Consider the following 12,471-nt stretch of genomic DNA (forward strand, 5'->3'; position numbering starts at 1 on the left):
CTAAGATCCCTGCGGAAGCCCCAGACTCTCCCCGGGCTGCCCAGGCGTCCGTTTCAGGACTCGCCACACTGTGCAGTGATTGTGGATTGAGTGTGTATCTCCCTCTCCTGGAGTTCAGGAGCTGGACGCATGCCTCTTTCCACCCTCTACTGTTTCCTCCCATGCCCTCTGTGTCTGGCACAGGGCAGGTGCCCAGGAGCAAATGGGTGAACAAAGAAACTGAGGAATCCGGAGAAAGTTATGAATTACTGAAGGATTCACCCCCAGGGTCACGGGGTTTCCAGTCACTACTTCCTCATGAGGGAGCTGGCCTAAAACCCTTACAGAGGAAGCACTGGGTTGCCTTAAACCAGCAGGTGCAGAGGCTTTAAAACTAAACATCATTCCAGAACTAAGGCAGCACAGAGCCTAGCAGGACCCAACGCTGGGAGTTCACAGGAGGAGGCAGCTTAGCTCCTCTCACAACAGCTTCACGAGCCTTCCACAGTTGCAGGGCAGCCCCTGGTTGGGGTCTGCTTCCTCCCAGGAGGTGGCCTAGGTGCAGCCCTGGCCTGCCCAGCCAGTGCCTGCCTAGCCCAGTGCCCACCACCATCACCTGCCAGCAGTCACAGGCGGGTGGACACTCCACCCATTGACAGGAGCCTCCAATCCAAGCAGAGATTGTTTTTGGTTTTTGGGTTTTTTGTTTTGTTTTGTTTTGAAATAACAATCTCATAAAAAACAGCATTTTTTTTTTTGAGATGGAGTCTTGCTCTATCACCCAGGCTGGAGTGCAATGGCGTGATCTTGACTCACTGCAACCTCTGCCTCCCAGGTTCAAGCGATCCCCCTGCCTCAGCCTCCCAAGTGGCTGGGACTACAGGCGTGCGCCACCATACCCAACTAATTTTTGTATTTTTAGTAGAGACAGGATTTCACCATGTTGGCCAGGCTGGTCTCAAACTCCTGACCTCAAGTGATCCACCTGCCTTGGCCTCCCAAAGTGCTGGGATTACAGGCATGAGCCACCTCGCCTGGCCAGCATTTCATTTTTTAATCCCATTTACCCATCAGCTAACCCCACATGCGGTCTGCATTCTCTGCATTATTTCTTCATTCAACAAGTGCCGGAGCCAGGCAGAGGAAGTGAACGGCCGACAGGAGTGTGGCAGAGAACGTTCTGAGAGACACACACCTGGCGCTTGAACAGCAGGAGGGGAGGCAGACACCACTCCCCACAAAAGCAGTTACCTTGCAAAGGTCAGCATGGAGGTTAGAGGACCTCTCAGATCCTCACACAGTGACTTCCCAGGCTCCCCTCACTGCCTCCCAGAGGGAGAGCCTCAGCTGTGAGGGCCCCTCCCGCCCCAGGCACACACAGGCGCACAGAGAAGGAGCTGGGAGCAGTAAGGATGTGACCACACCGGAGATGTGCTGGAGGTTAGTCCAATGTCGTGGAATGTCCCTGGTCCCGGCTCTGGCAGGAGCTACAGGACTCTGCTCAGGATTCTAGGGTGCATCTCCAGTGTGGAGGAACAGAGACCTTGGGGGAAGGCAGATGCAGGGACACTGCAGACAGAGCTCACGTTCTAACTCCATGTTTGTCACGTGGAAATGGCAGATGACGGAGCTCTGCTAGGAGAGGCAACAGGAAGAAAGCCTCTGTTTTCTTCGCGTCTCTGCCTTAATCGTGGCTGATACTTAGATGTGATCTGAATGAGATGTGCATCAAATGATCTCTTGGATCCTGACCTTGGAAACCCACCTGTTACTGGCATGTGCCCAACCTGATTCTTACTCCAGAGGACTGATGAGAAATGACAGTGGAAAACCTGCAGCACTCCTTGGTGAGAGGCAAACACAGCAGCAGCGTTTCACATGATTACCAGAGCTGCAAATGTTATGCATATTTCACCCAGCCAGTGGATATGCTAATTTGACTGCTAAGTTATTTGTTCTAAAATTATGAAAGAGCAAATTTCATTTTAAATATCAGCCACCTACTAATAGTAATTATGACCATAAACCATCCAGAGAAAAGACATTTTCTCCAGCAGACACTGGTTCAACCCAGCCCAGGCGCCTCGGGCACATGCCTTCCTCAAGTGGGCTCCACACCCCACATGTGGCGGCAAACGGCGTCCTGGACTTGTGTACCCTGTCGGCTCACAGACTGCGTACACTAAGGTCCAGATGTCATTCTGAGGCCAAGAAGCTAAATCCACAAGGAAAGCCAACAGCGGCCTGTGGGGCCCTTAACCTTGTGTGCCCAACACTTAAAACTGGAATTCCTTCACTTCAATGTATTATCCACCCTTTTGCATGAAAACGTGTGACATTCCCCAAATTCTCAAATTGCTCTCTGTTGAACCCTATAGCAGGGCTGTGGTGCTCAGGGGTTCCTCCTCACTCTGTGTCCACAGGGTATCCCTCCTGCTTCAGCACAGAGACAAGCACATCTAGTCATGCATGCATGTGCACACATATACACACATGCACACACAAGCATGTGCAAAATATATACACATGCACACATAAGCATGTGCACACATATACATACGTGCACACACAAGCATGTGCACACATATATACACATGCACACACAAGCATGTGCACACATACATGCACACATGCACACACAAGCATGTGCACACATACATACACACATGCACAAGCACGTGCACACATACATGCATGCACACTCATACATGCATGCAGTCATGCCCATTCACAAGCACACTCATGCCTGCACACACGTACATGCACACCTGCATGCATACACACATGCACACACTCATACATGTAAGCATATACCTGCAGACACGTACACATATGTACACACGCACATGGGTACACTCATGTATGCATGCTGATCTTGTTCTGATTCTGCTTTCCTACTGTGTCCTCAGAACTCTAAGCAGTATCTTGTCACCATTGTGGTGCCCCTTTTCTCTTACCCTTCTCAAGATGAAAATGGATCCAGTTTTGCAAGGAGCCAGGCTGGATCTGCCTCTCTTACCCCAATCACTCCTAAGAGATGTTTATGGAGAGTTTGTGGTTCATTGTGGAAATACAGTAAATGTGAACAGAGCCCACCACCTCTCTCACTGGCTGGAAGCAAGCTTGGCACATCCTGTCCCACATGCACCTGCTCTGCTTCCTCCCATCTCTGGGCATCACTGTGGCCAAGGCAGACATGGCCTAAAAATCCATGGCCCCTGCCCAACCCTGTCTCTGCCACCTCCGTGGAAGGCCCTTCCTGGGTTCAGGCTTCTCGCCTGACTCTGCCGTGAGGGCAGGGGAAGGCTGTAGTCAGCAGCAGGATGCACACGCCTTCTGAACTGTGTGCTACACTTTCCACAGAGGCCCATAAAATCCAGTTGATGTGAGCTGGCATCCCACAGCAGGAACCAAAGAGGGAAGAGGGGAGGTTCCTGGACAGCAGGCCCAGCACTGGCACCTGTTGCCTCCAAGCCACAGACAGGACTCCTCAGAAGCCTGTCAGCTGCTGGCCACTCACTAATCACCCTTCCTGAGAGGGGCTCACTGAAGACCCTGCTTTGAGGCCAGAATGACCAAGGCCCTGGGATCCAACTGCAAACAGGAAGCATCTTCCCAGACAGCACCAACACATGCACCAACGGGAACGTCAGGACTCCGTGGCTGTGCAAACACGGAGATGCAGGTCTGTTGGGGAAGTCGCTGAACCTGAACCGGGACAGCCCCTGAGAAGGGGATGCGGGGGCTTCATCTGTGTCAGCACCACTCACTTGGTACAAGGAACACACACAGATTTCCTCATCTAAAAAACGTAACGAAGCAGAGTGAAGTAATCTACACCCGGCCTTTTTCTCCCTGGCCCCGCCAGCCTCCCCTGCTCTTCAGAGCTCACAGCCTCCACGCCCAATCTGACCCTGTTACTGTCGGTCACTCTGTGTCTTTGTCCTGTCCCCCTCTACAGCCTTAAAAAAACCCATGCCAGCACCCCAGGCACCCCAGTCCTTACTGCCTGGAGCAGGTCCTTCGATGACTGATGTCACCTGCAGCAGTGGCGGTCTCACCACCGTGGGTTTCGATGCCAGAGCCCATCCCAGATGTGATTCCCGTCAAAGCCATGTTTCCCACCTCTCCCTGCAGAAAACACTAGGGCTTAGGACAGCCTGAGGCTCTGGGGTTATGTTAAATCACATTCTTTCTTAGGAACGTATCATCATAGAAAAGGAAGGTGCGGTGTTTGAAGAGATGCTCTTTTTAAACATCATCCTCATTTTTAACATTCTGGAGAGAAAGCAGGGTGCCCAGGCTCCAACCCCACCTCCTCTGCAGCAAACACAACGCCATGCACCTGGCAAAGCCTCCCTTCTCCCTCGCATTCTCAGATGTATATGAGGACGCGCCCTGCCCACTGCAGGGGGGTGAGAGAGAAGCGCCTGCCTGCTGGCGGGTGGGCACTGCCTGGGCCGTAGCTACCCCCCAATCTCAGCATCCCCTCCCAGCAGCATAGACCCTTGGGACCAAGGAGTCCCCACACCCCACTGAGGTTTTCTAAATGTTTCCATCGGATCGAAAACAACAATGTGTTAAACCAGGGTGGCATCCGGGCAGGAATAGAAAGCCATTTCCACATTAAGAACCCCTATTCTAGGAATCAGCCTGAAAAGTGAGAGATTAAAGCGCCTCAGCCCGGAGGCGGGGCTGCCTCTGCCAGGCTGGGCGTGGGAGGACAGAGACCCCCGGACCCTCATCTCAGGCAGCCCTGTGGTCAGAGCATCTGGCTTCTGTGGCCCAAGTCTCAGATGAAAGCTGTGATTGCAATTTCAAAGACAAAAGGAAGAGGGAGAGAGGGAGGAGGAAGGCTTCTGGCTCCTCCCAGATCTGTCTCTGAGAAGAGGGAGGCAGCACTGGCAGCTCCTGCCAGGCCCGATTGCCCATCCCTGACTGTGACTTGCGGACAGGGCTCGGGGGGCAGCAGGGGGCAGCAAGAGACAGCTCTCAGCCCCTCTGTGGAGAGCCTATGACCAAGGGACCTGGCAGTGGCCTGGATGGAAGCCGGCCCACCTCCACGTGAGAGGGACTGACTGCTTCCCTGAAAGCCCAGTCCCAGTCTGGGGACAACGTCTGCAGTGTCCCCCTTCCCTGCAGCCTCCCCTCCCCTTCCCTGCACCCCTTCCTCTTCCCTGTGCCCGCTCCCCTTCCCTGCGCCCCCTCCCCTTCCCTGCACCTCCTCCCCCTTCCCTGCGCCCCCTCCCCCTTCCCTGCGCCCCCTCCCCCTTCCCTGCGCCCCCTCCCCCTTCCCTGCGCCCCCTCCCCCTTCCCTGCGCCCCCTCCCCCTTCCCTGCGCCCCCTCCCCCTTCCCTGTACCCCTTCCCCATTCCCTGTACCCCCTCCCCTTCCCTGGGCTGCCAAGCAAGGGGCACCGTTGGGTGACGTGCAGCCCCACCTTGGCCAGGTGACCCAGCCCCACCCTGCCCACTGCACGTAGGGGTGGGTGTTGCTCAGGCCCCTTCACCTGCCGATCCAGAGTATGGAGCCCCCCAGTAAGTCCTCCCCAATTCTGAGGCTTTCAATCACAGCCCCAGCCCAGCATTTTGGGGACCTGCCCCTTCCTTGCTTTGGCCACACTCTCAGCGCAGGGCGTTTGTGGAGGTTGACACACATGGCTGCATTCCTCACAAAGGAGGGTCCACAGCCAAATTGGTAGCCAGAGGAGGGAGAATCACCCGGAAGATTCTGGAAACTTCAGCCTCAATGCCTCAGAGAGCAGGAAGGTGGGTGCCCCATCCTGAGGACTGAACGGTGGCCTGGATCTTAGACCTACAAGGCAGGGCCCCAAAACAGTTATGAGTGGCGTGTTCTCTGCGCCGCTGCACACTCAATTGCCATGAACAACGGGAGCTGACCGCTGGCAAGTTCGGGCCAAGGTTTCTCCTGCAGGCACGAGGGCCTGCCCGCTGCACAGCCTCTGAGCACACTGCTGGCCCTGTTCCTGCGGGGACACCTGTCCATCCCCTGTGCTGGGAGGAGGGGCCTGAGGCTCACACTCCCTCCATGCTGGGCCTGTTCTGCCGGGCACAGATGTCACGTGAGCAAGGAGCTGGGAGGGCACACACGAACATGGATGAGTGACCGTGCCTTACTGCAAAGGTGGATCCTTGGGGCTCAGGCCCCTCCAATTCATCTCCACCCCATATGCCTGGTCAGTCTGCTCCATCACAACGGTGATGTGTGTGTGCTCAGCAGAGGCTGAAAAGGCCAAGGTCCGCCTCACGTCTTTGGCTTCTGTAAAGTCGGTTCTTGTTTGAAGCTGGGGCCACAATTCTAAGGCAGTTCCTGATTTCAACTCCTCCTGTTCACCAAATCAACTTCCCACAGAAAAAGAACCAGCTCACTCCACCCTGGAAGAAGGGCAGCGAGCTGGGTACCAGGACAACCATCAAGTCCCATCATTTATTTTTAGGAAAAACAAAACCTCTTATTTTGATTAATTTCCTTATTTCAGATTCCTAATTGCACAGATTTATTTAAACTCTCTTCAGAGTAAGAAATTGTACCAAATTCAGGATACCTACCAGAATTTTTAAAGTCCAGGAGTTACTTTTTGGGAAATGTGCTCTCCATGCTACACATTGCTCCTTCATTAGTTTAAGGACATAAGAGCAGCAACCTCAACTATATTTATTCTAAATGGCACGTGGTTGTAATCAGCTTTTGGTTTTTAATCAGCTCTGGTTTTTTGTCCTCAATTTCCTGAAATGGGATAATACCTTCAAAAGAAGGATGTTTGCTGAGTCATTCTTTGGGACTAAGAAAACATTTCTAACCTTGCTTTCACAGATAAAAAGTTAAAGACAAGCTTTGAAAAAGTATCTGATGAAAATCCTTGAACATAAAATACTGCAGGTGCAGGTAGCCAGGCTATGCTGGGGATGAAATGGTTAAGCTAATCTCAGAGAACTTCAACCGGTAACTCTCATGTGCTGGATTAAAATATAGTATGACCCATGAAAGAACAGTACCAAAAGTGAGAATAAAGTGAAGAAAGATAGATGTATTGCTCAGGATTGCTGAGACCTGGCACACGTGAACCACATAGCCTACCCTGCTGTAAATGTGAGCTTCAGACATGTGGTACTTCAGACACATAATTTAAAAGGTAAACAAGCTTTTTAGCAGTACTGGGCTGACTTAGTTGTGGTCTCAGATGAAAGAGAAGAAAAACCCAGTTCATAGTTTCTCAGTCATTGTTAAAGCACCAAGCCCTCTAACAAAAAGACATCATCTCAAGACCCCCCTTAGGAAATGTGAGTTATATCATCATTATCATCATCATCATCATGGAAACAGCCTCTCCCACACTTTGATGTGCACGTGAACCCGCTGGGCCCTGTTAAATGAGTATTTCTATTCCCTGGGCCTGGGACGGAGCCGAAGATTCAGCATTTCCAAAGCACTCCCTGGTGACTCGTCCGCTGGGCTGCTCACCACACTGAGAAGCAAGGGCATCACATGTAGAAATCATCCTTAAATTGAAAACTTGGGTCAGCACATTATAAAAATTGTTAAAAGTAAATTTAACAAACTCTTTACAATTTGTTTTCTGGATCCAAATTCTTCATCACCCGGATAACAAATGACTGGCCTTATACAAATTATTTTAGGCCAGGCCCAGTGGCTCATGTCTATAATCCCAGCCCATTGGGAGGCCTAGAGGTCAGGAGTTCAAGATCAGCCTGGCCAACATAGTGTTTAGTCTCTACTAAAAAATACAAAATTAGCCGGGCATAGGGGTGCATGCCTGCAATCCCAGCTACTTGGGAGGCTGAGGCAGGAGAATCACTCAAACCTGGGAGGTGGAGGTTTCAGTGAGCCGAGAATGTGCCACTGCACTCCAGCCTGGGTGACAGAGCAAGACTCCATCTCAAATATATGTGTGTGTGTGTGTGTATATATATATATACCCTCCAGTGTGTGTGTGTGTGTGTGTGTATATACCCTCCAGTGTGTGTGTGTATATATATATACCCTCCAGTGTGTGTGTGTGTGTGTATATGTATATATACCCTCCAGTGTGTGTGTGTGTGTGTGTGTGTATGTATATAATTTTAAAAAAATTATGTGGGGAAAATCATACATCAACTAATTTTTACAAATGTATTAGGTTCAGTTTTAAGACTGGATGTATATTTAAATATACATTGTAATTTAAGATTTAAAAGATAAAAACTGCTTCCTGGCCCTGATGATTAGAACGCTTACACTTGAGCTAAAAAAAAAAAAAAAAAAAAAAAAAAAGGTTTATTTTGAAAACTTTATTTTTAAGTGATGAGATAGGAAAGAATATTGCCTTCTGCTCCTTTAGACACCTGTCCACAAACACCACTCGCATTGTGGGTGAGAGGAATCTGCACTTCCAATGATGAAAAGACAAATTAGATCCAACTGTTACTACAGTTTCCCCTTTTAACCCTGATATTTGCTACAGGCAACTGGATATGCCACGTGAGACTTTATCGGAGGATGGGACTGATACTTTAGGAGGATGGTCTGAGGTGAATTTGAAAAATAGTTTCTTTTTATCCTCCTCCTGAGCTCACTACATTTCCAGTGTGCTGGGAATTCCTACCGTCCATTGTAGATACAGGTTAATTGACACAGAACAAAGAAGAAAAACTACTTAAAACTCTGTGAAAGTCCCCCAGGGAATTAGCAAGTCTCAGCTGGTGGCAGCTCTGGAGGGCACAGGTGCTGTGGGTCGTTAACAAAACCAGGCTTGGGCTCAAAAACATTTGAAAAATGTGAGTTGAAATTTCACACACTCCTCTGTGGAACTCCGAACCTTCACTATTCCAAAGGGCCACGCTGGCTTCCCAGGAAGGATCCTACAGACGTTGCCAAACGCCTCAGCCACAAAAACGTCCACCCACTGCCTCTCACTGGGGTGCAGCAAACCAGGCAACAGAACTAAAGTTGAAGAACGTGACCAGGACTGTTAAATGCCATCTCAGCCCAGCGGTTTTCGGTCTTAAGCCCCTGGAGAGCCTGTTAGAACAAAGCTGCGGGGCCCAGTCCCTGAGTTTCTGACCTAACGGGTCCGGAGCAGGCCAGAGAATCTGCAAATCTAACCAGTTCCCAGGCGAGGCTGGTGCTGCTGGGCCCCGCTCCTCACGCGGCGGGTCAGGCAAGTGGCTTGCAGAGGCGAGGGTGTGAGAGGCTCTGGGCCAAGTCCGCTGGGAGCTGGGCTCTGCGGCTTCCCGCCTCCCGCTCAGAGTCCAAATGTGTGTGAGGCACGGACCACTCAGGGCGCTCTTCTGGTAATGGGAATTTTATCAGCTTTATGAAGTCTGGTGTTTTTCTATTTTCATTATTTTAAAACTTTTTTCACTATGACATTTTCGTGCCTTCCCAGGCAAAGCAGCGACAACCCACTTGCGGAGCGGCAGAGGGGAAATCATCACTTACTCCTTCCTGGAAGGAAAGATGTGTTTTATCATCTCTTATGTTTTAAGTTATCCTCAGACCCTCTCCCCACCCAGTGCTAGAGCCAGGTGGAGAGCAAACAGAGCACTGCCCAGTGACTCCAAGGGTCTCAGAGCCCCTGTACCTCCCGATTTCAGCAGATGGAGTGTCCCAGTTCAGGAGGCCCTGCCACTCGCATTCCTCCACCCAGGACGTGATCAATGGGCCAATCCTGAACGTGAGAACAGCTTGCCTTCTGCTGGGAAGCCCTGTTCCCATCCCCGACACAAGGCGAGGCTGAGGCTGAGGCTGCCTTCTTGTGAATCGTCCCCCTGTCCCCAGTCTGGGAGGCAGATCCAAGAAGACAGCTCTGTCAGCAGTCGGGGGGCGGGGGTGGGGGAGGCCTCCTGCCTCCAGACAGCACAGCAGAGGGAGGGGCAGTGCCAGACACCTGAGCACCCTGTGTTGGAGTCAGAGACCACCAAAGGTGCTGTCACAGCGGCCTTTTCTGTGTAGCCAGGCAGAAAAGTCACCAAGGAGGCCAACGCGTGTTTCGGCAGCCCTGGATTTTTTGAAGTTTTATTTATTGAGGATATGTTGACCCGCCTGGAGCTTTCATTATCGATCTACTTAGCGTCATAGAGTCAAATTCTACCCCTTAAAGTGAGACAGCCTGAGCCACCAGCACCGCGCCCAGCTCACATCATGGCTTCTAACCACGTCATCATCCTCCTGGCTCTGCAGATGCCTGCGATGTCCGAACTGCCTTAAGATGAGGCGAGTGTTAGCACTGAACACAAAGCCTCAGGAATGATAAAGCCGTCATGGAGTAAAACGCACCATCCTCTCCTCGTTCTGACCCTCTGCTCCTCTCCCTAGAGCTTGATTCCATCCCAGGGCCTGGAGAAAAGTGAGAGAAATTAATCTTAGCAGCTTCGAGCACAAGAACTGGCTTGCTCTGGGGTAGGCAAACCGTGGTCTGCCACTGCCATATGTTTCTGTATTAATAAAGTTTTATGGAAACACAGCCACGCCCACTTGCTTACAGATTGTCTAGGCCACTTTTGTCCTATAATAATTCAATAGTTGTGACAGAGACTGGCCTGAAAGGAAACAATTTTTACAAAAAAAACTTAGCCAACTCTTGATTTATAGAAGATCAGGTTCTTCACAGGATCAAAAGAAGGTTAGAAAACTGGCTTGGAGAAATGGGCAGGAAACAAGACAGGGGCCCACCAGAACATGGCCACAACCACACAGCACCATCGCATCTGGACCAGCCCTGGATGCAGCCGCCCCTCAGGGGTCCATGGCCACCAGCCCCACCCCTGCCCCTCGGGACGCCTTCCTCCTGGCTGCACTTGCCGAGTCCCCTGGAGCACAGAAAAGGCCTCACCTGTGTCAAGTGGCCTCACGTCCCCCAGTTCACACATCGAGGCTAGGTGGACACACCCAAACCTGGACGCCACCACACACCACGCTGTTGATTCCACAGCCTGATTTTACAATAGAAAATAGATTCTTTTCTTGTCAAATTCACAGCTGAGCCACTTTTCCCTCACCCCCAGCCACTGTGTCCATCAGCCACTGTGTCCATCAGCCACTGTGTTCATATGACTTTCACCACTGGCCCCTTGACTCCAGGATGGGACTCTCTTCTCGTCCATGTGTAATTCCAAACTCACACTTGACTCAGATACCCAGTCTAAACCTTTCTGGATTCTAACTGCGCAATACCAGCTTCTCTCTACCCTCCCAGCTGAGTATCATGTTCAGGTTTAATCAACAGGTCCTTGATGTCTTCATCTGAGTCACTGAAACAAGTAGGAAAGAAGAAGGCAGAAGAGGTGGATGGAAGGATGGCACCCCTTCCTCCCCGGCCCAGCTCCCCACCAGGTTTCCCACACTGGAAGCATCCGTTCATTGCACCTCTCTGAAGAGGCAGAGCTGGCACCACAGGGATGGAGAACTTGGAAGTAACAGTACCAAACACTGACGATTCTACCAAGAGAATGGAAAGAGCTCTTGGTTACGAACAAAAAGTTACAGATATTAGTCATGTTACCATGGACAAATCACTTACTCTGTCTGCACCTGTTCACTTAAAACATTATTGGGAACTGGCCGGCCGCAGTGGCTCACGCCTGTAATCCCAGCACTTTGGGAGGCTGAGGCGGGCGGATCATCTGAGGTCAAGAGTTCTAGACCAGCCTGGACAACGTGGAGAAACCCTGTCTCTACTAAAAATACAAAAATTAGCCAGGCGTGGTGGTGTGTGCCTGTCATTCCAGCTACTCGGGGGGCCAAGGCAGGAGAATCGCTTGAACCCGGGAGGCGGAGGTTGCAGTGAGCCATACTCCAGCCTGGGGGACAAGATTGAGACTGTCTCAAAAAAAAAAAAGGAAAAAAAATTATTGGGAATTGTTTTATATCATAAAAGCCTAGAAAATTAAGAAAATGCAGAAAATCACAAAGAATAAAATAATACCAGTTAACTCATTACCCAGAGATAAATTCCTTGTTAATATTTTGGTTTTCAGCTACTTTTCTTTGCATATATGAAATACCTGGGGTCATACTGTACACACACCTTTATTTTTTGTCCAACTTGTACATCCTGGGGTCCATGTGCAGGATGTGCAGGTTTGTCACATAGGTAAGCGTGTGCCATGGTGGTTTCCTGCACAGAGCATCCCCCCACCGGGGTATTTAAGCCAGCGTCCATTAGCAATTATTCCTGTTCTCTCCCTGCCCCCACCCCACAACAGGCGCCCAGTCTGTGTCGTTCCCCCACATGTGTCCATGTGTTCTCATCATTCAGCTCCCACTTATAAGTGAAAACATGTAGTGTTTGGTTTTCTGTTCCTGTGTTAGTTTGCTGAGGATAACAGCTTCCCGCTCCATCCATGTCCCTGCAAAGGACACGATCTCACTCCTTTCTACAGCTGCATAGTATTCCATGGTGTGTATGTATGTACCACACTTTCTTTATCCAGTCCCTCACTGATGGGCATTTAGGTTGGTTCCATGTCTCTG

General features: G+C 50.8%; 1 protein-coding gene across 11 annotated transcripts in view; it reads right to left on the reverse strand.

Moving 5' to 3' along the window:
- The window catches only part of PTPRN2 (protein tyrosine phosphatase receptor type N2), a 1,035,582-nt gene that overhangs the window by 942,876 nt on the left and 80,235 nt on the right, over nt 1-12,471 (reverse strand). The window lies entirely within an intron of this gene.

The sequence above is a fragment of the Pongo abelii genome, chromosome 6 (assembly GCF_028885655.2).
Source record: "Pongo abelii isolate AG06213 chromosome 6, NHGRI_mPonAbe1-v2.0_pri, whole genome shotgun sequence".
In the NCBI taxonomy this organism is placed as follows: domain Eukaryota; kingdom Metazoa; phylum Chordata; class Mammalia; order Primates; family Hominidae; genus Pongo; species Pongo abelii.